This window comes from Megascapheus bottae, chromosome 10 (assembly GCF_031878675.1).
Source record: "Megascapheus bottae isolate mThoBot1 chromosome 10, mThoBot2.hap1, whole genome shotgun sequence".
Lineage (NCBI taxonomy): Eukaryota > Metazoa > Chordata > Mammalia > Rodentia > Geomyidae > Megascapheus > Megascapheus bottae.
In genome coordinates this window covers 12,456,103-12,482,647 of record NC_143518.1, presented here as the reverse complement: position 1 = coordinate 12,482,647, position 26,545 = coordinate 12,456,103, and the positions used below count along the sequence as shown (strand labels likewise).

General features: G+C 38.5%; 1 pseudogene; it reads left to right on the top strand.

Moving 5' to 3' along the window:
- Positions 1-2,955: 2,955 nt before the first annotated feature.
- LOC150057608 (large ribosomal subunit protein eL29-like) lies at positions 2,956-26,545 on the top strand (annotated as a pseudogene).

Below are 26,545 nucleotides of genomic sequence, written 5' to 3'. Positions count from 1 at the left end.
GAAATCAACCAGCCTCCAAATTAGCATCACTCATGTTGATTGCTGTTTCTGCCCAAGCTGAAGCCAGTCAGCTAAGTAAAATCCTGGAACAACATGTAACCCCTGGAATATTGAATTCTCTGAATTCATTGTCCTCAAAGACAGAAACTCTAAAAGGTTCTTGGCAGACATGTACCATCCCTTACATAAGGGGCATTTCAAAGACTAGACCTAGTGGAAAATGTGTGTGTGTGTGGATTTGGGAGACATATGAGGGTCCCCCAAGCCAACAAAAAGCAATTCTGGAATTGCTTTCAGCATGACAATCTCTGTCTGAATGCCATTGCCAGAAAATGGGAAAACTGTCTTCTGCCAATGCATCTTTCTTCTTCTATTTTTTTTTGGGGGGGGGTGGATCATGGGACTTGAATTTGGCCTTGGCACTGTCCCTAAGATCTTCAGCTCAAGGCAACTGCCCTACCCTTGAGCCAGCCCCACTTCTCGTTTTCTAGAGACTAATTGGAGATGAGACTCAGTTCCTTTTGTGCTATGGCTGGCTTTGAACCTCGATCCTCAATTTCAGCCACCTGAGTATCTAGGATTATAGGCATGAGCCACCGCACCGGCTGCAGCATTCTTCATTTTAGAACACAAAATGAGGCCCTCTTTCTTTATAGTACTTTTTTAGGACAATAGACTGAGTGCTTGAGTTTCCTCAAGGGACAAGGAAAATTTGACGCTGCCTTTTGACATGTCTTCTTTATCCTAAGACGGAAAATTTCAGGTTACCAGGAAAATAAATTTGAAATGTTTTGCCTTATTATTCCTCTCTATAGGTAAAATGCTCCAGATAGTATTTTATTTCTGACTGGACATATTTCTCAGATTCCTTATTTTCAGTTCCTTGCAACATACAAATCCTTCATATAGCACGTTCTATGTGTTCTTGGAAAATATTGTTAGCACAGATGCTGTTTCATAGCAGGGAAAAGCTGTTTCAATGATAGGAAGAATATTCTGGAATTCTCCAAAAGTCTGACCACACGTTCTGCCTTCTAAGAAACATGTTTCTTGAGGTATTCTGCTGTTTTCTAAGTCTCCTATTCAAACTATGCATCAGTCATATATACTAGAATTTTCTTCCAAAAAATACAGTTGTCACACTCTTTCATCAAGCTGCCATTAGTTTACAGTATTCAGACTTTCTGGAATGAAACTGAACCCCATTAAGACTGAGTTTCACACAGGGATAAAAACTGAGGCAAAACTAAAGTCATTTATAAGTTGTAATGTTTCCAAAAATATCTCCAGAAAAATAAAACTATGTTCCTATGTGTGAATAACTGCCCAGTAAGTTTGTTGTTATAGGGCTTTAAAGTACATTGTTGAAGATAGGGGTAAGTTCTGCAGTAAAGAACTTTGTTTAACTGTTGAATTCAAGGTTCTCTGAATGTATTACCCACAGAATACCCTTTAAAAACCACAGAAATTGAGGCAGAGAGTTTGGTCTAGGGTAGAATGCTTGCCTGGCATGCACGAAGACCAGGGTTTGATTCCTAGGTACTATGTACATAGAAAAAAGCTGGAAGTGGTTTTGTGGTTCAAACGGTAGAGCTCTAGCCTTCAGAAAGCCCAAGGACAGTGCTCAGGCCCTTAGTTCAAGCCAGGAGTGGCTTGAAAAAAAAGCACAGAAAGTAATTACTATGTGACAAAGATATGGAATATAATAACCTATTAATTAACATAAGGAACAATAAGATATTCAAACCAAGTGTACAAAAGAATGAGATAGAGAAATTTAAACATCAGTTCATATTGGATATGAACATACTACTATGACTATAATATGCTGAGATATTCACAGATAAAATAACTTAATATATGGGATTTGCTTCAAAATAGTTCATTGTGACTAGACCTCGATGTATATTTCAAAATGTGCATTTCTTATTATAAAACTCCAAAAACAAAAGCATTATTTTATGTTCGTATGTGTGGAGTTATGTCTCAGTCTCTCTTTAATCTTTGGAAAATGTGTGGATTTGTGACCAAATTGGTCACTCTGTAGAGAGAAGATCTATAAAATGAAGGAGCCCCTGCTCGATTCATAGATATCCAGTTCTTGTGGCACAGACATAATCTGAAGATACCTCAAGGCATAGACAAGAATTTTCTTCAATAAAACAATGGAAAGATACAGAGATAATACACAGTCCAGTCACCAGTGTGGACACATCTGTTAACAAGTGAAACACATGTTTACACATACTGTGTATTTATGGTAAAAATGCACATTGTATTTTGGCACAAATTCATCTTTTATTTCACACCAGGTTCATTTCGTCATCCTTATTATTACACTGTTCAATTGAATCTAGAGAGCTCAAAAGTTGGCTGGCTAAATATGGGATACTGATGCAAATGGGATTTTCTTCCACTTGAATCATTGATGTGTGTGCTTTTCTCCAGACAAAAAAATGAATATTGTCACAGTCTTTTCAAGACTGGTATCCACCCTGAGATTATCTAGCTAGCTAGCTATTTCTATATATATACATTCACATCTATATCTATAGCTATATATTCATAGATATATCTATCACTATATATCCATAGATATATCTATATCTATCTATCTAGATATCTACAGAGAGAGATATAGGTAGATATAGATAGGTAGATATCTACAGATATATCTACATACATTTATATATAAAGAAATCTACATAAAGATATGTAGAGATAACTATATATTTATATAAAAAGGTATCTATGATATCTATAGATACATGGAATTAGTTAATACCTTTAATGTCCAAAAAAAGTCATTTTCCCAAAATATGTGTCTCTTTTAAGATTTTTTTCCTCAGACTTAGAGCTTGCTAATCAGCTAGGCATGCATTTAAGATCAAATGAGAAAACTATTAGCCCTCCCTGTTCTAGGCACATTAGCTCCTGCGGGTTGGCAGTTCAGACATGGCCAAGTCCAAGAACCACACTATACGCAACCAGTCCGGGAAATGGCACAGAAATAGCATCAAGAAACCCAGATCACAAAGATAGGAATCTTGAAGGATATGGACTACAAGATCCTGAGGAACATGCGTTTTGCCAAGCACAACGAGAAGGGCTTTAAGAAGATGCAGGCCAGGAATGCCAAGGCCATGAGCGCTCGGGCCGAGTCCATCTAGACCCTGGTGAACCCCAAAGTAGTGAGCAACAAACGCAAGTTCCCCGGCCACGCACAAGCCCCAGCCACTCGTCTACATACATCGCCCACCCCAAGCTGGAGAAGTGCATCCGTGCCTACATCGCCCAGGGCCGCAGGCTTACCCGGCCCAAGGCCAGGGCCCAGGCTACAGCTAAGGCCAAGGCTAAGGCAGAGGCTCCAACTTCCATGCCCCCTCAGGCCCAGGCTTCTAAGAGCGCCCAGACCCCAGCCTCTAAGGGTACCCAAGGCTCTGTGAAGGCCCTACAATGAAGATCTCTGTCTGCCAGTGTGAGGACAAGAGGACTGCTGTGGCTTCCTGGCTTGCCATCTTCAGGGGGCCAGTGGCAGGTGTCGTTTCTACCAATAAACCTGAGGCAGGATCTGGGGAAAAAAACAGAGGGAGAACTGTTTTACTTCTTGTCTAAATCTTGTAGCTTATAAGGAAGGCAAAAACAAAAATAGTGCTTCTATGCACTTAATCACACTATTTATCAGTGCAGTATTTATCTCTGAATTCCTGCCTGAACTTTCCATTGCCTCTTTTCCCTTGAGCTATCCTATTTTCGATTGATTTTTTCCCCTTTGTGTATCATGAGATACATGAATTTATCATTTTCCTAATATCAACACAAAGAAATAGTTAAATGAATTTAAAAATACATTTTAATCTGTGTTAGGGAACTTATTCCCTCCTTTTAAACTCTTCATTTTTTCAATAAGAAGTACAAATATCACCTTGATTTATTGAATAAGAAAATGAGTTCCATCTTTAATAGCTAAACTTTATCAGTGATATATAAAGTATTATTCCTAATTTGGATTAATTTTTCTTGAAATGTTTGTACCATCCCTGAAAAATGCATGTGTGAAGTGAATCCTTACATTTGTATTATGTTAATGATTGTACTACCTTTAAACTAATATTAGAAATATATTAATTAAATCAGGATAAAGAATGATTATACAACATTAAGCTTAGGGCCTAAAAAGTCCTTTTTTTGAAGTTTTTCAGTCTTCTAATTTAATAGAAATAACCAAAACAAAAGGAAAAAACTTGTTTTATTACACATCAGCCAAAAACACAGGAATGGAACAATTAGGAATTGCAACCTTGTTTAAAAAATTAAATATGATCATTTAGAGAATACAATAGCACAGAAACATCATTTGTTCTTTCATAATCATATTGGAGGGCCATTAACTATGTGCAAAAACAGTAGCAGAGCAGTAATGGTGGCCAGGAAGGAGGCTGGAGCCAAGGGGCTGGTAAGGTTGCTGAACTTAACCCTTCATGTACAGTACATGTGCATAGGGCAATAAATGGGCTTTCCAACTGCACAAATCCTTTTTAGAGGTGTATGCACCTTTCCCTGCATTAAAACCTAATAAAATGCTGGCTTTTTCAGACCAGGAACAAGCATTCATTTCATTGAAATGAATGAAAATTAGGCCACAATTGAATGGATATATTGCAGTAGCACTTAGAATGTCATTTTGGAGTCTTCTCACTAAAAAGCCCTTTTGTCCAACATTTCCTCATGTGTATTTAATTTTATTGCACAATTCTTTTAAGAATTCAGCCATATGATTTTACATAGTTAAATTGGAAGTGTACATGTGGTTAAACCACTGTTTTCCATTGCCCTGAGGCAATAATTTCTTAGGACTCATCTTCCTCAGATATTCAAAAAATTTAGCACAATAATAAAGCTGTCTTGACTTTCAATCTGATCATGAATAGCTACAGAAGAGTGGTGTGTTATGGACCAATGGTATTATAAACTAGTTTGCACTGAGGATGTAATCTCATTTTTGCTAAGCTTTGATTATTTTTTGAAGTTATTTCCTAGAGTAGTTGAGTCTAGAATTGAAAGGTAGCCATCGCTATTGATTCACACTAGCTACTCAGGGAGCTGAGATCAGAAGATTTCAATTCAAAGCTAAGTTTGGTCATGAAAGTATTCAAGACTCCATCTTGAGTTAACCAGCAAAGAGACAGACTGGAGGTATGGCTCAGTAGCAAAGGACCAGCTGGGAACAAGAAAGCCATCTGAGAGAGTAGGACCCCAAATTCAAGCCCCCAAATCAAGAAAAGAATTTGTGGTGCAAAATATGGTATAATAGCATGCTAAGCATTCGTCACTATTTTCAACAAACAATTGTAAAGTGGCTAATTGATTTATTGTGTGTGTACTGGTGCTGGTCCTTGAACATAGGTGCTGTTTCTGAGCTTTTCTGCTCAAGTCTAGCCTGCTACCACTTGAACCAAAGTTCCACTTGCAGCTGTTTTGGTGCTTGATTGGAGATAAGAATCTCATGGCCTGCAGGGCACGAGTGGCTCACTCCTGTAATCCTAGATACACAGGAGGCTGAAATCTGAGGATCAAGGTCCAAAGCCAGCCCAAGCATGAAAGTCCATGAGACTATTATCTCCATTTAACCACCAGAAAACTGGAAGTGGCACTGTGTCTCAACTTAGTACAGCAGTAGCCTTGAGCTGAAGAGCTCAGGGACAATGCTGAGGTCCACAGTTCAAGCCCCATGACTGACAAAAAAAGAATCTCATGGCCTTTCTTGCCCACAATGGTTTTGAACTGCAATACAGGTGTGAGTCAGAGGCACCTGCCTTGCTGATTTTTTAAAATGTTTTTGATTTATAGAAAATTTTTGGAAAGTTGTTTTTATTTGTCAGCTTTTCTTTTCTTCTTCCACTGAAAATCATTTCAATTTTTGCTCTTAAGGAAATGACACAATATGCCTCTTTCTCCCTCCTGGAATAACATGATTTAACTCATTAAGTTAGTTTAGGACCTTGAACCTCAGAGGTCTTGAAAAATGTTATTCTTTTGTAATGCTACCATCCTTCTAATGACTAGGGTAGGTATGGCATTCTCCTGACAGTCCTTAAATCCTAAACTTAGCTAGGTGCAGCCCAGCAGAACTTATTTTAACATTTACTGAATGCCACACCCTAACTCCTACCAAAAGATGAAATACAGGTCTGCGTTGGACCAATTATCAACCATGTGACTCTCCAGAGAATCTGAGCATCTTAAAAGAGATGTCATTAAAACTACCCTGAAAAAGAGTGATGACTCAATATTTGCATACCCAATGTTATGGACATGGTATTTGAAATATAAATATAACTACATAGAAAAAAATGTATGGCTCTATAGACATAATATTTTATTACATAGATTAATATGTATCTATAACATACAAACCCTCAGCTTAATTTTAATTTTGTTCCAAAATCTAAGAGCCACTGATTGTGTATAGAGATTCCCTTCCTGAATACTTGTTTGTTAAACATGTCATTTGAAATATGATGTAAAAATCAATGTTAACAAATTCTTTAGTAAAAAAAAAGAAGGATAAAGTACCTTGAAAATACATTGGTCAGATTTATAATAATTTCCTCTGGATTTTTGCTAGAGACAAAGTTGTTAGATACATTTTCAAATAGATCTCAAATCCATAAGTGCTTACTGGTATAAAAATGAACATGGTCTTGCTTTATGATCTTTCTCAAAGAGCAGTGAAATTTTCTTTTCTTTCCTTCATTGCCTTTCTTATTTCTTTATGATTAGGCAAAGAAAGAAGTAAAGAACATAATCAGAAAGCTTTTATTTGACTTAAAATGGAAAATACACATAAATTGGATTTCCCAGGTTTGTATTAGCACTACAGTTATATTTTCTTGATTTATTTTATTGGTATATAAGCAAGCCATCCTTTGTCATAATAAAATATGAATGAGTGTCTACATCCTCTTGAGAATAGATTTAAAGTTATTAAAGGAAATTTCCTCAACAGTTTAGTCCTCAAGGTAACAAGCTCTTTTCTGTATTAAATACTGAGGAGTTCATTACAGTTATATAATAAATAAGTATTGGTGTTATATAACCTCTACTATATGCATATTGTCTTTATCTCTTTAATCTTCTTACTCTTCTAGGCAGAATACTTAGATTAAAAATAGATGCATGTAACAGTATATTTAAAACTATAAGGGGTAAGGAGTTTGGCCTAGTGGTAGAGTGCTTGACTAGCATGCACAAAGACCCAGGTTCAATTCCTTGGTACCACATACATAGAAAAAAGCCAAAAGTGGTGCTGAAGCTTGGGTGGTAGAGCTCTAGCCTTAAGAAAGTCCAAGGAGAGTACTCAGGCTCTAAGCTCAAGCCAGGACTGGCAAAAAAAAACCCGCAAAAAAAAACCCCACATAAAACTGTATAGTCACTGCATATGTGTTGCACTCAATCTGTGTAAGGCAGTGACATACGGGAGTGAATAGTTATTTTTTTCCCTTGGATAATATATTAATAGGACTTATTGTTATATAAAGATATAAAAGTGTAGCCATAGATTGTAACAATTGGGATTGGTAAAAGTATATATAAGATATACATAAGATATATATATGTATTTGATGAGGGGAATCTAACAGGGAAATTCTGTTTAGAAAAGTAAAGCCTCAGGCCAGAAGTTTGGCCTAGTGGCAGAGTGCTTGCCTAGCATGCACCAAGACCTGGGTTCAATTCTTTGGTACCACATACATAGAAAAAAGGTGGAAGTGGTGCTAGTGCTCAAGTGGTAGAGCTCTAGCCTTGAGAAAGTTCAAGGACAGTGCTCAGGCCCTGAGCTCAAGCCCAGGAAGACTGGCAAAAAAAAAAAAGAAAAGAAAAGTGAAGCCTCAAAAAGAGAGTTTAAAAGATGTGATTTAAACTGATGAGTGAGTTGTCATTTGCAAAGGAAAAACATACCATTAGAGGGAGCATCAAAGGCAGCACATCTAGAGATCATGTCAAGGACTCAGAAGATAGCCACTGTGGCTTGAGAAGGAGGAATGCGTGAGATTGATCAAGGGTTGGTAGCAATAGGAGTTTATGAATTTAAATTCATTAACATTATAGATTTTCCCCCTCCAGTTTTATCTACTCCAGAGGATGTGGTTTCTGGTCTGGGGCATTGTTTCTAAGCTCTGTTACTGCCAACCCTGAGCTAGGCTTATCCTCTGACAGGACAGGAAACCCCTCATCCAGAGAAGTTGTTATATATCCTCAGGTAGCCAAGCTTGAATGTCCCAGTGTTTTGTTTTTTTTCCCCTTTGTGCAGACTTCTCACATAGAAGATGAGATGCTCCTCTAAGAACACATTTACAACCATATAGGCATCATTTTTTTTTAGGATTTTAGTCATGACTTATTATTTACTTTTTAATTCCTTGATCTGACATAGCTGAATTTGGACTTTTCTTTTCTTTCTTCTCTTTCTCTCTGTATATGTATATACACATACACATATGTATATATGAATGTATACATATACATATACATTTTTATATGTACTTATTTTTTTTGCTTGTCCTGGGCCTTGAACTCAGGGCCTGGAATCTGAGTCTAAGCCTCTTTGTGCTCAAGTCTAGCACTCTACCACTTGAGCCACAGCAACATTTCGAACTTTTAGTTTGATAATCTAATAGTGATAAAAGTCTCATGAACTTTTTTCCTCAGGCTGGCTTTGAAACATGATCTTCAAATCTTTGCCTCCTGAGGAGCACACACTTTTCATTTTCTTTTCTTCCTTTTGTGTGTGTGTGTGTGTGTGTGTGTGTGTGTGTGTGTGTGTGTGTGTGTCTGGGGGAGTGCCTTGTATGTATGTGTTACTAAAGAATAAATGGAAGTACTTTATCACCTCAGCCATTTCCCATTTCTATTTGCTTTAGTTTCATTTACAGATAAGATCTCATATCTTTCGTCCAGTCATGTATCTGAGTGTGACCATGATACATCTACTTCTTATGTAGCTGGGATTATAGACATGCATTAATATACTCAATCATTTTGCTTAGGCTGGTCTTGGACAGTGATCTTTCTACTTCTGCCTCACTAGTAACTGAGACTGTAGATGTGTGCTACTAGGCTAGGTTAAGCCAGCATTTGTGACTTAATATAACTTACAGCAATATACTCACTTGTATCCTAAAAGATAAATTCCTGGGAGAAGATCTAAGATGGCTAATTCTTAGCTTATGATTATTTAACCACAAAGTAGGAATTCACCGCAAGGGATATGTCTTGCTTTCACCTGTCCTTTCACATTTCATACCATCTCCACTGTCAGAGAACAAAAGAAGTGTTGGAATTAATGATGATGTATGTTGAGATGGGGAAAGCATAAAACATTTGATATGTCAAAAGCTTTCTGCTTTACTGAAGATATTGAGTAACTTGCTCTGTAGAAACTCAGAGGTGTTTTTCTAGCAATGTCTTAAGTTTAAAAGCAATTAATCAATTAATGGAGCAATCTGACACTTATTTGGAGTTGCCAGAGTCTCTATGGAGCATTGTTAAATGTTGTGTTTTACACTGGCATTTAGTGTGTTTCATAACAGTAATTGCTTTGGTCTATATTTTTCTCTGATCCATTCAGTAATCCATCACCTTTGGCTAAAGCAGCTGTCTTAACTGAATTAGCAACTACATTTATTCCATTTTTAAGGTGAAGAACTTTGTCTTATTTAATGTTTATTCCAATGCTTACTATACTGTCTGGCACACAGGAATGCTCTGAAATATATATGTACTTGATTATGGAATATGAAGATAACTGAAGCCTGTAGGCTTTCTGGAAATAATTTTTATGTTAATATATAAAACTGAGAAACACTGGTCATGTTGTACTGAAGCCATAATTGAAACTCGTATTGTTATTAAGTAAATCTTCTGCTAAGTCTTCTAGTGGAATGAGGGATTTAATCTGAAAGCAAATTCTCCATTCTCCAATCCTCTAGTGGAAAATCATCAGCAACTCCGGATTCCTGGGTATCAGGAGTTACTTATTATTTGATTTATAACTTTCACTATATTTCTTATTTATTTGCGGTAATTGGGTTTGAACTCAGGGCCTTGTGCTTGCCAGGAAGATGTTATACCATTTAAAGCATTGCTCTGAGTCCCCTTGTCCCTTCTTATTTCCCTTCATGATTATGTTTCACAGTCCTGATCTAGAATAAATGAGTAGCACATATTTGTGGAAGGTTATAAATGAATATATAGAAGCAAAGGAATTTTACTGCTTCACCAGAGAAATGAAGAGCTGCTAGATTAGATAACATTTTCTTTCTTTGACTCAGCTTCTAAAGATTCCATTTTCCTTCCTGTTGTTGAGACTGCAAGAATCTAAACTGAACTTATTACATACTCCTGCCAAAGGGGATGGCATGGTTGCCTGGGATGGAGACTTCCTTTTCTTTGTTAGATGTGCCTTTACTGGGGATGCAGTTGGAAAAGTATCACCCTGCCTCAGGGACTATAGCTACTTGACTTGATGGAGAAGTAGCATGTCATTTCAAATACAAATTAATGCCTATATATTTAGGGCGGGGAATAACTTCAAAGGCAAGGCCAAACAAAGTCTTGCTTTTAGCAGGAATTGTTTGATGCTGTAATTAGGGTGATGAGGAAAAACCTTGATACATCCCACACACCCAGGACTCCCTCCCAAGGCCATAGAGCCTGTCTTGTGAGTCATTACTCAAAGACAGAAATGACTGAGGAAAGAAATCAAGAGGACACTTTTGCAAGTAAATGTTTGCAAGTAATATTTTAGGTCCCTAAAGTTTAAAATCCTACATTATGTAGAGGGCTACAGAGGTTAGGCAGTGATCAGGAGCCACAACTGAATTAGGAAGTAGAGAATGATAGAAGAGGAAAGAAAGAAAAAGACCTGAGGGGTGTATGGCAGGGTGATTATTTATGTTAAACGGTAAATAAATTCCTTGGGGATCAGAATTTATCATGTTATTATGTCACACTTGTTTTTTCTTGCTAAAATCTTTCTTACACAAGAGCACAAATCCTATAAATAAACCTCTAAGTTCCAATTTTTAAACAAATCCCACAATATTGTATTATCAAAAAGTTGTTAGCCTTGTTAAACTGAGTTTGGGGGAAAAAAAAGCCTGAGCTTTAGAGCTCCAGTCAAGTTACACTTGACCATCAATCTCCCCACACCAAAGAGAGGGGGCAAAAGTACTGTAGAAAACAAAAAACAGAGGATTGGTGGAAGATGGCAGAGGTTCAGTGTGAGACGTACTGAGCTCCTGCAAAGATTCGAATTCTGGCATCATAGGGGACAGTTTTGTTTTTTGTTTTGTTTTTACCAAAATTGATCCTAAGTAAGCTTTAGCACCACAGAGGAAAAATGCAGAATACCGGCATGAGAAGACAGTGTGGAGGCCTGACAGTCACGGAGCGGCAGGAAAGACAAAAGCTCTTCTGAATCAGAGCAGAGACAGTGCTCCACAACAGAACAGACCCGCCGGCTGCAGACAGAGGCACACAGAACCTGCGCGAGCCCAGAGCCGACATCCGGCCGTGCATGGACTTGCCAGATTCACGGAACTGGAGAATCCAGCAATTTGTGAGTAGCTCCGAGGAGAAGTTTCCAATTTTGCTCCGGGAATGGCATTGGGAGGGAGCCCCCACCCCACAAGCTGAGAGTAGCGCCATCTTGACTGCTGGCAACGACCCAGGCCAAAGCAATTGGAGCCTTAGAGGTGTTCCTGACAGCACCATCATTCTAACTGGCAAAGGATTTCCCAGAGATCCCTTAGCCAGAAATCCGGCCCCAGCACTGCTGAAGTCCATGCCCGGCGCCAGCCGCAGACTGGGTAAACAAAGCCACCTGTGGATCTTTCAGCTTTGTTTTACCAATCAAGCAATCTGATCCAAAAAACGGCAAAGCCAAATCACAAGAGAAAAAGACATTGTGAAGTGTTTAGATCCCGAATTTAGTGGAGACACAAGTTTCCTGTCCTCCCCAACCCCAAAAAATAAATAAATAAAATTGAAGAATGCCCTATTTTTTTTTTTTGGTTTTGTTTTCTGTTTTTTGTTTTTTGTGTTTTGTTTTTTGTTTTTCTGGAGTTTTTTTTGTTTAGTTTTTTTTGTTTTTGTTTTTTGTGTTCTGTTTTATTTTGTTGTTGTTTTGTTTATTTTCTCTTTGTAAAATTTGTATCATTGAAATCTCCTATATCTACCTCCCTCTTTTCTCTATATATTCTTCTTATTACTCTTCTTATTTTCATAAGTTTTATCTAACTTTCTAATCAAATACTCTACCTGTCTATCCCCTTCGGTCAGCTATCCTTACATGATAGCCTTTCTTCACTACTATAATAATCTTATGCTCCTGAATTATTCTTTTCCTACTTTCCTTGTCGTCTTTCATATTATTTTTCTATCTCTGGTCCTCTGTCCATCCTTCAACTCTAATAATGCATGGATCTACATTTGATGGTTGTTGAGCAATGCTGTGTATCTACGTGTGCAATTATACTCTAGGTCCATAGTGACTCAAATACAATAGAGATTGGATTAAGGGGCTTATTGTCTTGATTTGTATGTAAGTGCACAAAAAGAAAGAGAGAGTGATATTACCAATCTAAAACACCAAACATCTATTGACAGTCAACTAAAAAGGTCTAGGTTGTTTATATCTGAAAAATTATAATCTTGTTTAGAATTAATCTTGCCACCATTTTCAAATGGGCAGAACAAGAAATTCAAGAAAAATGTCAAATCAAGGAATATCATCTCCCACCCAACATAAACAGGCAATGGAGCAGTCAGTGGCAAATCTAGAGGAGAGTGTTCCAAGTGCTATACAAATGCAGTTGATAAACATCATTAATGAAAAGCATGAAAATATAAAAGAAAGAGATAAGGGAGGAAGCCATAGCTAAACAAGAGGAAACCATAAACAAGGTGATATGTGAAAAGGGGAAGCCATAAAGAAGGCCATAATAAAGGTATTTCAAAGAAAAATGGATGAATTCATAGAATCCACAAACAAAAAGTTGACCAAACTCCAACAAATGTCCAAAGAGAATAAAGCTGCTGAGCTAAACACTCAAATAGAAATCAAGGAGCTAAAGAAATCCATACATGATCTAAAACAAGAGATGCAAGGCATCAAAAATGAGCAATTAGAAGCAAGGGAGATAAAGAATAAAGTAGAAAGCTTTAAATCTAAGAAATATGAGAAAACGCTACAGGAGGTCCAAGATACAATTAAATAGCCTAATTTAAGGCTAATTGGTATTGAGGAGGGTCTGGAGAAAGAGGTCAATGGTATTGGAAATATACTTCAGGGAATCATCTCACAGAACTTCCCAAATATCCAGAAGGGCAGGCCCATCCAGATACAAGAAGCTTTTAGAACCCCAAACAGACCTGACCAGAAAAGGACATCCCACTGGCACATTATAATCCGAACTGGATCAATAGAGACCAAAGAAAGGATCCTAAAAGCAGCCAAGGTGAAGAGAACAATCACCTATAAAGGCAAACCAATCAGAATAACCCTAGATTTCTTAGAAGAGACCATGCAAGCAAGAAGAGATTGGAAGAATGTATGTCATGCCCTGAAGTCCAATAACTACCAAATAAGAATATTGTACCCTGCTAAGCTCTAATTCATAACTTAGGGAAAAATAAAAACGTTCCATTCCAGGGAAAAACTGCAACACTATGTAGCAACAAAACCAACATTACAGAAAATTCTCAAAGATGTTCTACACATAGAAAACCAACACAAATGTAATACAGAGAAAGACATGGCACCTAAAAACTCATAACATCTAAGTACCACAAGAACTATCAAGACACAGGCCCTAATGAAAGCTTTTAAAAATGGCAGGAACTAATAAGTACTTCTCAATCCTGACTCTCAATATCAATGGACTTAACTCGCCAATTTAATGACATAGACTATCTAGTTGGATTAAAAAGCTAGATCCACCATTCTGATGTCTTCAAGAGACACATCTTACCCCCCAAAACAAACATTTTTTTTGAAAGTGAGAGGTTGGAATAAACTCTTATCAAGGTAATGGCCCCCTTAAACAGGCTAGAGTTGCCATCCTCATATCAGATAAAATAGACTTCAAACTAAAATTAGTGAGAAAAGACAAAGAAGGTTACTACATACTACTAAAGGGATCTTTCCTCCAGGAGGACATAACCATCCTAAATATCTACATACCGAATCCCGGAGCTCCGAACTTCATCAAGCAAACTTTACCTTCACTGAAACCAAACATAGATCGAAACACACTGATTGTTGGTGACTTTAACACACCACTCTCACCTATGGACAGATCAACCAGGAAAATTCTCAACAGAGAAACATTAAAATTGAACAACTGTATAGACCAACTAGATCTAACAGACATCTGCAGATTATTCCACCCAGCAACAACACAATATACATTTTTTTCAGCAGCGCATGGAATATTTTCCAAAACAGACCACATTTTAGGTCATAAAACAAACCTGGGCAGATTTAGAAACACTGAAATTATTCCCTGCACTCTCTCAGACCACAAAGGCATCAAATTGGAACTGAACACCCATCTCCACCAACGAAAACCCTTTAACTCATGGAGTTTGAACAACATATTGTTGAATCACCAATGGGTCATCGAAGAGGTCAGAACAGAAATCCAACAGTTTATGAAATTTAACAAAAAGTAGCACACAAAATACCAGCTGTTTTGGGACATGGTAAAGGCAGTACTCAGAGGAAAATTTATAGCTCGGAGTGCATACAATAATATATTGGAAAAATCGCAAACCAACAGTTTAATGTCTCACCCTAAGCTCCTGGAAAAAGAGCAACAAACCAACCCTAATCCCACTGGAAGGAAGCAAATTATTAAAATCAAAGCAGAATTAAATGAATTGGAGTCTAAAAAAACTACAGAAAGAATCAACAAAACAAGGAGTTGGTTCTTTGAAAATATTAACAAAATTGACAGACCCTTAGCAAACCTTACCAAAGAAAGAAGAGAGCATACTGAAATAAACAAAATCGCAGACAAAAATGGTACTATCACGACAGAAATTTCCAAGATCCAGAATATCATGAGGGAATATTTCTCAAAACTTTATGCCAACAAATTTGAGATTCTAGAAGAAATGAATAAATTCCTAGCCAATTTTAACATACCCACACTGAACCAAGAAGAACTAACCCAACTAAACAGGACTATTTCAAGCTCTGAAATAGAAATGGCAATAAGAGAACTTCCACTGAAGAAAAGCCCAGGGCCAGATGGATTCACTGCTGTCTATAAGGTCTTCAAAGCAGAGCTCACACCAATACTCCTCAAGCTCTCCAATGAAATTGAAAATGAAGGCTCTTTATCAAACTCATTCTATGAAGCCAATATAACCGTCATTCCCAATCCAGATAGAGACTCATCAAAGAAAGAGAACTATAGACCTATTTCTTTGATGAACATCAATGCAAAACTTCTCAACAAAATCCTGGCCAACTGTCTACAACAACTCATCAAAAAAATTATACACTGTGATCAAACAGGATTCATCACATGGAGGCAAACCTGGTTCAACATACACAAATCAATTAATATAATTCAACACATCAACAGGAGCAAGGACAAAAATCACATGATTGTCTCAATAGATGCGGAAAGGCATTTGACAGGATCCATCACCCCTTTATGTTAAAAGCTCTGGAGAAACTAGGAATCCATGGAACATTCCTCAGTATAATAAATGCTGTGTATGACAAATCCACAGGTAGTATTATACTTAATGGCAAAAAGCTAAAGCCATTCCCTCTAAAATCAGGAATGAGACAAGGATGCTCACTCTATCCATTCCTGTTTAACATAGTATTAGAATTCCTAGCCAGTGCAATATGGCAAGAAGAAAGCATAAAAGGGATCCAAATAGGGAAAGAGGAAGTAAAACTATCCCTCTTTGCAGATGACATGATTCTGTACTTAAAGAATCCTATAGACTCTACTCCCAAGCTCCTTGAGCTGATTCAAAACTTTGGAAGTGTAGCAGGCTATAAAATTAACCCTCAAAAATCAACTGCCTTCCTCTAACCCAACAGTGAGAATAATGAGGCAATAATCAGCAAAGCAACTCCTTTGCAATAGCTTTAAAGAAAATAAAGTCAGACTAAATCCACCAGCACAATGATGTTCATTGCAACACTATTTACTATAGCAAAGATATGGAACCAACCTAGATGTCCCTCAGTTGATCAGTGGATCAACAAGATGTGTTATTTGTACACAATGGAATTCTATGCTGCTGTCAGAAATAATGACATTGCCCCATTTGTTAGGAAATGGAAAGACTTAGAAAAAATCATATTAAGTGAAGTAAGCCAGACTCAAAGAAACATAGGCTCAATGGCTTCCCTCATTTGTCATAATCAGTAGAAACCTTGGACTCTGCTAGCAGAGATTTGCAATGGAGCAAAACCTAGATGCATAAGGCCATACATTATGAAGCTAAGTATAAGGACCTCTAGGATATATAAACAAAAGGCATATAAATGAGTGATTTTTCCTTAATGTATTATGTTATCTCTCATCTCTTTTGCTATCTCTTGATTATCTCATATTGTTACAGTATCTTCCTTTGTTATCTGATGTATTGGATATATTTCTATTTGGTTTATTTGAAATTGGATAGGGAAGGGGGGAAAACAAGATGAGGGGTGGGGGTAGGGGGGGGAATGGGGACCAAGACATGAGAAAGGGTATCAATGTTCGTGAATTAATGTACCTTCTATCTGGCAAATATAATGTAACCCTTCTATTAATCACAATAAACATATATGAAACAAGAAAACAAAAAAACAATAACAAAATACAGGTGGTTTTCGATATATATAGAAGAAAATATTCAAGCCTTGTTATCTCAGTAGTAAGAAGACTGAGGCAGAAGGATTACAAGTTTGAGGCCAGTCTAGACTACATAGTCAGACCTTAATTAAAAAACAAAAAACAAAAACAAACAAAAAAAAAAACAAAACAGTTCAACCAGAAGATTTCCTTGTATTTACTCTGAAGTCCTACCTACCTTTCAGCTCCTGTGGAATTAAGTTTTAAGTAGGAGCTTCATATCAGTGTTAGGACAAACAAATCAACAACGTTTATTTAAATCTATTTCTAATTGTAGAAGCAGCTGGGGCAACATAGAATCTGCATATACCTATGCTCTTTTATAGTCCCTTGCTTAACATAGAATGGTGTTACAGGAAGAGCATGACATTCAACAAAATAATTGTAAAGCAATTTCAATATATGAGTGATACCCCGGATAATTCGTAATACTGTGAGATTATTAAAATCTTTTCTCCACTTTTCTGTCTTACTTAACAACTATGACCATGGCACTAACCCTTAAAATGATGTCTTTCCTTATCTGTACTTCTCCTTCTTCTTCCACCCTGAGCTCTTATTAACCTTTCTCTGATAATGTACTCTGTTTCTATCCCATTCATCCTTTGGGCATCATTTCTAGAAGAAATTTTTTAAAAACATTGCCTTTTATTTTTTCTTGCTTTTTATTGTTTTCCTTCACTCTTTACCCAATTAGTTTAAAATCAAGGAAATTCACAAAAACATAATCATTTTTCGTAGAAAAAGAGCAGAGAAAATGTACATCATTAACACTAGTCAGTATCCACCCAAATTAGAAGTTATGGTATAAGACTAGAGGTGTTAGTGGCACCTGTGAAATGAAAAAGTAGACATCAATCTGATAATTCTAGAATTCTTTTATTACGAGGACAGCCAGATTATCACTCAGAAGAAGGGAACAATGGCTTAGTTCTCTGCTTATTCAATGACAGATAAGCCTACTGGAGAAAAAGATTTAAGTCTCAAAAGGTACAACTCCTCTACTCATAATAGTCACTGCAGATAGGTAATATAAATATCAATGGAAGTCATCTCAAAGTTCTAAAAGAATTCAAAATGTCCCTGTTCTTTAAAACTGTAACTCTGGATACAGTGCCAAATAACATGAAAGCAGGCTGAAAGGGGTTAAGAAATCAACAATTCCAGAAGCATTCTGACTGCTTTCCAAGTTGTTTGGCAGTCAATCACATTTACTGAGTGATTGTCCTCTGTGTATCAGGCACCAAATTAGCCTTTAAATTGCATGTTCTGCAAAGAGAACTTTCTCTTACCCTTTGGCCAAGGCAAGTGTATCTTTCTCGACAAATGAACTCCTGAGAGTACTGTGGCATTTTGGATTCCTCTGCCTGAATAAAAGAGATTTGTACCTAGTTCCCTTGTTTATTGGCTAGAAAAATTGCAAATGAACACTGTAACTGTGTCAACTGACTGATTGGGGTGGTTTCCCAATTCACAATCTATCTCCTATGTTACCTAAGAGAAGTATTTCTACTTAGTATCTTTCTGTGAGAAAAGGTGACAGGAACCTCGTGCTGATTATGTTGGCATCTCCAGGGAAGATATCTGAGGAAATAGATGAAATAAAATCAGCTGGTTAATGAGTCCAAAGTCATTTGACCCCCTACACTTGTGGCAGAGTAACTTGGTTTTAGGACAAGAGTTAGTGATTTTCACTTGAATACATCTTTGTTACCCTGTATTTTTACCTTTCAACTCACTTTTTGCCTATATTTCCATTTACTAGTGAGTAAATATTATAGGAGAGGAACAGAACAACAAGTCTGCTAAGTCATCCAGAGGTGAAATGGCTGAGGAATATGGTTTTAAATAAATGGGAGACATAAAACATTACCTGGCATTTCCATGCTGTGTATGTATAGTAAGTAATGAAGAGCGAGTAGAAGCAAAGACTGAGAAGTGAAGCTAATTTGGATAGGGGCCACTATGCAATCACTGACTGGCTTGTTCCTGCCAAAGTTCCTCTGAGATACTGAGGCTTGGTGTCCCTTCCTTCTGTGTCACAAAGCACCTTTTTGACTTTAAGACAGCTTGCTTCAATAAAGTTAATTTTTGAGCCAGAAAGCTTCACCATTGCTCATCTGTTCAAGTCTGCTAGTAGCATTGTTTTATTGTCAAAAAAGAAAGGACAATCTCATCTGTAATCTGGGAGAGTATCTTGTTAGACAAGATTCACTACTGCAGTCTCCACATCAAGTCCAATTTTTCCTTTAAAATTTCTCAGCTACCTTAATAAGGTAAAGTTCTATATATTTGTGAACTTTTAGTCCAAGGTAGGAGCTGGGCTGCATCTTCAAGTTCTCTTTTCTAATATTGCCCACATGTTTGATCTTGAATGGATATTTATCCAATAAATGAAGCACATTGAGTGTTCAAGTCTGACAAAGAAAGTGCTGTAGGAAAGACAGATCTAAAACAAAATAAAAATAGATTTTGTAGAAATATCAGCAACTGCTTTGTGAAATGAAGATTTAAAAAAAATAAATTTCACATTTAAAATTGCCAAGCATACTACTTGTGATAAGTGAACAAATTGTGTTCTAAATTAGGAGATATCTATCTAAAAGTGCCACATGGAAATTCATCCACTTCCCAATGGATACAGTAGTGATATTCACAATGTATGCTACAACTGTTAGGATATATTTGGTGTTGTCAAGATGAGAAATATTCATTTCATTGCATTTGTGTTTGAGGAAGCTGAGGAGGAATGGTTAAAAGAAATAATGATGTGATCGTTGACATTTGAGTATCTGGCAGTTCACTGCGTTCAAACATTAGAAGACCGCCATTGAGAGGCTGGTATGGAGGAACGATCCCTCAGTGTCTTCAAGAATGCCCCCCAATGGTCTTATTTCTACCATTATTGGTAGTTACTGAATGTCCTAAAGGAATTTCAAAGGAAATATGCTGTTTCTGACAAATGATTTTAATTTTCCATTCTGTGGCTAATACAGGACGGTCAATGCTTCTTCATAGCTCAGATTAAACACAGGCCATTCTACACAGTGCTTATCTCCAGATTTCCAGGACATGATGAATAAGACTCAAGCTGTGTTCTTGAGAGCTGGTAGTTTAGAAGGAAACAAGGAGAAAATCAACTGCAAATAGATAATACGGAGTTGTTTGACTTCTTCCACAATTTCGCTACTAGTGTAGCTAAATATGGTACAGTCCTCGGAATTGTTCAAACATACATGCTGAAAGAAAGGAACTAAGATACAAAACATTAGTTGGGATACATCATGACTGACAGTTTTGCTGTCAAGTAATGACTTTCCTCCAGGTGTCTTTTCCCAACCTACCTGGAGGGATGGTTGTTTGGAAGAGGATTGTAGTAGGGAGAGTCATCCAAGGCCACGTTCTGCTCAGTAAGGAATCAGCATTCCTTACTGTCTGTGAGCACACACTTAGATACCATGCCATCCCTGTAAAATGTCCCAGTGACACTCAGAAATATTAGTCTTTTTTCACAGGCTCTTCTCCTCCAGCTTTCTAGCCAGGAGGTTACTGAATTGAAACTATGGCCTATGGCTAAGTCAGGTTCTGGTCCCAAACTGAAGAACTTATTAGGATGAGTGCCAAGACAGAGTGTGTAGGCTCTTGACAAGACCGACCTTGGCCCTAACACCAAACAAAGGTTTAGAGCAGAGGTGGCAAGCAGTTGTGAAAGCTTAGTAGAAGTGGAGAACAAGGCACAGAGAGACTTCTCCACTCACTTTCAAGTACTCTTGAACAGGTCTACTTTTGCTAAGACCAGAGGATTTGGTTGTTTGTTTTTTCATATATTCCACAATTAAACATCTGATAAACATAGCAGATTCTTGTCTCTAATGTTGTCATAAAAGCTCAGAGGTCACTTGATTTAGCTCTAGAAAAATGATCAAAGTGTTTTTAGCACAGATTCCTTGACTGAAAGTCCATTTCAGGAGGAAATGGACTCTCCCATTCTCTGAAGAGGATAAAAGTCTGATGATCTTGATTAGGTTTTCTTCCTTGAAAGAAGAGATGCTAGTGAAGTGTTGAGGGTGTAGGGATGAAAAATAATTTCCCCCAGACTCAAATTATTCCCCTTCCAGTAAGTGGAATAGAAACTCAGCTTGACTCAAAGATAAGAGTTTCAAACCCAGAAGATATGTAAACAGGAAAGAACAGTTAATAAGTCACCTTATCTGAAAGGAACCTCTGGACCATAATTAACAGTTGTTTGTGGTTTTTGCAACTGTAGAATGCCCCCCCCACTTGCCTAGCAACTGTTTGTGATTTCTGCCTTTAAATACACTGTGTAAAACCTGACTGTCAACTCCTCCCAGCCTCGCTGCCAAGTGCCTGCGGAAGAGTTCCTTGCCTGGCTTGTATCCCACGATAAAACCTTGCTGTTGCATTTTGGACACCTCGATCTCGGTGGTCTTCTTTTGGGGGACCCCTCCTCTGGGCACAACATCTGGGGGCTCGTCCGGGATCCCCCAGGAACCCCACTGGGACCCGCTGAGGCCCGAAAGGTTTGTTGCTTAGTAACCGGTAGGAGTGCTCGCTGTTTGTCTGTGTTTGTGTTGTTGCTGTTTTCACTTCCGCTTTGTAGCGGTCAATCGGTCACATTTGTATTTGCAGGCTCTCACTGGGATAGACGTGTCCCGACAGTGATCCTGGAGGGAACGGGAGACGTCCCGATCCCCACTCTGGGCAAAGGGTCTTTGGACCCCAAGCCATCTGGGGGCACCAAAGAGGTGTCCATCTGGTTTGACACACTGAGTGGAGTGTGTTTGGGCAGCTCCTGAGTGAGAGTAAGGGGGTACTGTTTGGTCCCGGGAACTTTCTGTGAAATTTGTCTCTTTGGATTTGTTGGTTGTTACCTGTTGTGTGTTTGTCTCTAGTCTACTTCTTTTCTACTCCTTTAAGATGGGGAACAACACCTCTTCTCCCCTAGGTCTGACCCTTGCACATTGGCAGGATGTGCAAGAGACTGCCACCAACAACAGTATAATAATTAAAAGGAAAAAGTGGGTCACTCTCTGCTTTTCTCCCCACCCCAGGAACTGAGATGTTACTGAGTCTTGTCAGAAATGAAAAACTCTTGGCACCCCCCCCCATAGCAGTTTTGCAGGTAGCATGGCCTTGGCCAGCCGGCTGCCAGGGAATGGAAGTCTCCACGGGAGAGATGCCCCAAGAGTTTTCAGGCCCCAGGTGTCTTCCTCACTCTGACTGCTGCCAGGCATGCCATCAAAATTTGGGGATTCTTAAAGGTCTCTGCTTCTGTCTTGTTAGGTGTATTTTGTCTGGTCTAGTTTTGTTTTCGAAACTGGTACCAGTCCTTGTGATTTTTTTTTTTTTTTTGCCAGTCCTGGGCTTGGGCTCAGGGCCTGAGCACTGTCCTTGGACTTTCTCAAGGCTAGAGCTCTACCACTTGAGCCTCAGCACCACTTCAGGCTTTTTTCTATGTATGTGGTACCGAGGAATCGAACCTGGGTCTTCATGCATGCTAGGCAAGCACTTTAACCACTAGGCCAAACTCCCGGCCCAGTCCTTGTGTTTTTTGTGTGTGTATTTACTTGAATGTTTATGGGCCTCAGGTCTGGTATGGCCGCTCCCACATGCCTGCAGTTGTAACAAGCCCTAGAAAAATAAATTCCAGCTAAGCTGCCTTGTAAAAAATATTTTGTTTTGAACCTGGTTCTAACCTGCAAGAGTAAGATGGGCAAAACTCTCATGATACTAATTTTGTGCACTTTAACATCTTTGAGTATGAATGTGTGTGTGAACGGGTGTGAGTGAATATGTTCAAGGTTAAATTGTCAGCATGCTGTATAAAACAATGGATTAATTTATACTTGAAACAAAAAGGCAATTGGGTGAATCTAAGTTTAAACTTCAAGAAAAGCATTAGGTTTGAATGTTTCCAATGTCTCAAAGGATTACTGCATTGTTTTAAAGAGGAACTGGTAAAAAATATTTTTCTACAGATCCTGAAATCTGCACTTTTAAAATCTGGTTTTGTAATGCATAGAGCTGTGTACATTGTAAACACTGTATCCTGTTTAGCCCAGAGGTATTAGGGAATTTGGAATTTATTTCCTTAAGTTAAAATTTGGAGATAAATATTAGGAATTTAAATGTGAATTTGTTTATCAATATCAGAAACTTTACCTATCTTTTAAAACTGTTTAGGTAATCAAATGCTGAGAGACAGGACGGAAAACTTAGGATAGTCCTGTGTGACCATCTTTGGGGGTGAGAGGTGAACTGGCAAAGCTGCAGTTCTGGGTTCCCATGGTGGAAAATGCCCTAAGGGAGGGTCCACGCTGGCATGAAGGCTTTTCACTAAATCTGGTCAGATGGACTGAGTGGATCATCTTTGTCCTTTTTCCTTGCAGACTGACACTGAAAATTTGATGGTAAAATCTGGGTAATGTGATTAGTATTTTAAAGGAATGTTTAAAAGTTTATCTCTGTATGATTTGGTTTCATGCTACTGGATTGCAATTGGTTGTATTTTAGAAAAAGAAGGAAACTAAGTCCAGACTTAGACTTTTGGTGCAATGATGATGTAGTTCTTGCATTAAGGAAAAACTTATTTCAGTTAAAACTGTTGTTGTAGTTCTAGGCAGTAATCTAAATTGCAGAAAGAAAAAAAAAAGAGCCTCTTCTAAAGGAGGCCTAGAGGCAATGAGAGTGTCTTGAGCCCATAAGGGTTCTTCCAATGCAAATAAAGACTAAAGTGTTAAGTGTTTAAGCAAATATCAGTAAAAGTTTTAAAGAACATTAGAAATGGGTTTCTGGACAAAATTTGAAATTGAAGTTGTCCCAAATGTTTGTTTCAAGAAAGAGAAAAAAGGAAAATTAGGACTATCAAAATGATTGCTTAATTAATATTGCAGCTTGCTCTTGTACGTTACTTTATAGCAGTTTCCCACAGGCCCCTGGAGAACGACAGCAATCCTTATTCAAATATGACTTTGGCCATTACCAAATTCCAGGTAAGATCATGCTTAGAGACTATTTCTATGTTGACCACCTTGTTGCTTTAATTGGAGTAACGTGGCCTTATAAAGGACTCATTGATCTGAAAGCTGCAGTTTTGAGCCAGACAGGGCAAAGCAAAGTCCCTGTGAGACTGTGGTGTCACATCTGCCAGCGGAATGCTGGTGGGGCAGAGTTGCTTTGGAACTCAAAGTGGCAGAGTGCTAGCCTTGAGCTGGAAAGCTGAGGGAGAGTGCCCAGGCCCTGAGTTCAAGTCCAGAAACCAAGCAAGTGAAATGCCAATGGGACATTTATCCTTGTGTGGAGAGACACTACTGGGACAATGAAGCATCCAGATGCAGTAAGCCACTGCTTGGATGGCAGAGTTGGTGTCAGATCCTAGAGTCACTTGTGTTTGTCCATTTGAAATTAATCAGAGCCAGGAGGTCATAGAATAATTTGTAAGCATGCCTTACTACTGCCCATGTTAATTTACTCCACAACTGGGCAGGACCTTGTTAGGCATCTGTAACAGTGGGTAGTTTACAATCCCGACCCCCCACACACATTTGCTCAAAGCTCTAGCTGAGCAAGATTTGTGTTGAACACCAGCCACAAATTCAGGAAAGTTTGTGGATCTGAGTCTGTGTCCCTGTTGATCTGTTTAGGCCTACACTGATAACTGAAGCATTGTTAGGGTCACAGAGATTAAGTTCCCCAGATAATCAAGAAAATGCCTTTGCAAAAGGGTATTAAGTAAACTACAATATTGTAGCTAAAGAAAAAGTTTGTGCAGTTGTTAAATGTTTTATATGATCTCCAGTTTAGAGTAAAATATTGCTCCTAAAATGTAATCCTGGCAACCTCTTCGTAAAACAGGCTCAGCTTTTAGGGTACCCATATAAACATAGAGACAACCCCCTGCGTCAGCCTGAAGAAGTTATAGAAGATGGATCTTCGCCCACCAACCCCCTTAAGATGAAGGGACCAGAGTCACTTTTGGAAAATGAGACAGGATAAATTAAAGGTATGGAAAAGAGTAGTAACAGATGTGCAAGAGTGGAGACTGCACTTGTGGGGAATGGCTACAGGTTCAAGTCATCTATACTTGTCTAGAGAATCCTAGCCTCATTTAAAGGAAATTTGGTTACTAAAAATTGTCACCCTGGTATTACTTTGGAATCTCAACTGTCCTAAAAACCAATGGGCTGCTAGCCTGCAAAATGAGTGTGCTTAGGAAAAGCAACCAGGAAATCACTGGGAGACTTCACCAAAGTCAGGCCTTAGGGTAAGCTTCTCTAACCAGTCCGTGCAGAAATTTGCAGGCGACCCAGCAGGAGGTGTGACATGCCATTGGAGCTGCTGAAAGACAAGGTTGATGCCACACATTCTGTCCTGTCTGATTCCACCACTCCAAGGCTGCTTCCTGAGAGGACTGGAACTAAACCCTTAGTGATGGGACATTCTATCTGTGCTAAGTTAAAAGTACCCTAGGTTTTTGCAGCCATTATGGTGACTCTGGATGTGTGAAGGGAATTTTCCATCCAGTGCTGAACAGCCTAGAGGTGAGAGGTGCAAATGTAAATGAAGGCCATAGTCCAATGAAAAAGAGAGAAAGGTTAGTAAAGGTTTGGGGAGAGGAGTTGAAAAAAATGGTTTATGAAGGATAAGAAAGGATCTGAAAAGAATTGTCTTCAAGAAATGTTCATGTGAATTATAGAAGGTTTGAGTATGTAGCTAATGGTATGAGTATGTCTTGAGTAAAGTTGGTATGCAGTTATTGCAGTAATGTAAATAGAGTGCAGTGATGTGAGGGGTTGCTGTGCTTGGATGTATATTTCCTAATTGTGAGGGTTTTTCTTGGGTGCAGAACTAGGAGGGCACATTGTATGCTCCTCCAAAACAAAGAATGCTGTCTACCTGAGTCTGATAACAATTGTTGCTCCCCCCAGCCATGTGTTATCTCAGCTGGCACTGTTAACCATGATCCAATCCAGTCCTTACAGGCCTTATGGGGAACCGCAAAAATTGCCATCATGCATTGTCGAGGTCCTCAAAAAGGGATTAGTGCAGTGACCAGAGGAAATAATTTGGCCGATCGAGTTGCCAAGATGATTCTGCCTCTGTCCCTACCCCCCATTTGTTCATATCAGGTGACTGGGTGCTCAGCTGGAGACACAATCCTAAGACTCTGGAACCTCGGTGGAAAGGGCCCTATGTGGTATTATTGCTGACGACACCCACCACTATCAAAGTAGATGGAGTCATCAGAGTCACTGCCTGGGTCCATTACTCGCAAGCCAGACGAGCAGATCCCTTTGCCCTGAAGGAAGATTATCATGGAGATAGCTGGAAGACCAGCAGACACCTCTCCAACCCTTTAAACTCTTTTCTTTTGTCTAGTTAATGGCAATCCACATCTCCCTTGGAGCCAGATCTGGCAGGAGAACTTTGGAATCCCTGGGATAGGACCCCAACTCACCGCTTCTATGTCTGTCCAGCCCACTCCCGATCCTCAAGTCAGATTCAAAAGTGTGGAGGAGCGGGAGATGCATATTGCACTAGCTGGGGGTGTGAGTCGACTGGACATATATGGTGGGACCTCCCAGTTAAATTGA